Below are 447 nucleotides of genomic sequence, written 5' to 3' on the forward strand. Positions count from 1 at the left end.
TCTCATTCCACTAACAAGTCAGTCCTAAACATCTGGTTTAGTGTTACCAGTAAATTTAACAGCTTACGTCTCCCCAGTAGTGTCACATGACTTATGCTGATTTAATTTCTGTTTGTGCAGTAAACTGCTGGCCCTCTGAGAGTGGTACTAGCTGTGATGTAAACATTGAGTATGAGCTGCAGGATGAATCTCTGGAACTCAATGATGTAGTCATTTCTATCCCTGTACCGTGAGTACAAATTCATAGGCTTTAGTTCAGGCCCTAATTCACACATATTATACACATTTATTGGCATATTAAAGCACCTTGTTTCCCCGTGTGTAATGAAGCATCTTGGAATCGTTAGGCTTGTTAGTGACATTTGTCTATTGTACCAATTTCATCACAGGTCAGGGGTAGGGGCTCCTGTGATTGGTGATCTAGATGGAGAATATCGCCATGACAGC

At 41.2% G+C, this 447-nt stretch overlaps 1 long non-coding RNA gene across 1 annotated transcript; it reads left to right on the forward strand.

The window, feature by feature from the left end:
* On the forward strand, positions 1 to 447 carry LOC107682125 (uncharacterized). The gene is made up of 3 exons (XR_001633376.1): positions 1 to 17; positions 121 to 229; positions 390 to 447. It is a non-coding gene; the product is annotated as an uncharacterized LOC107682125 (long non-coding RNA).

The sequence above is a fragment of the Sinocyclocheilus anshuiensis genome, unplaced genomic scaffold (genome assembly GCF_001515605.1).
Source record: "Sinocyclocheilus anshuiensis isolate Anshui unplaced genomic scaffold, SAMN03320099.WGS_v1.1 C31656422, whole genome shotgun sequence".
NCBI classification, from domain to species: domain Eukaryota; kingdom Metazoa; phylum Chordata; class Actinopteri; order Cypriniformes; family Cyprinidae; genus Sinocyclocheilus; species Sinocyclocheilus anshuiensis.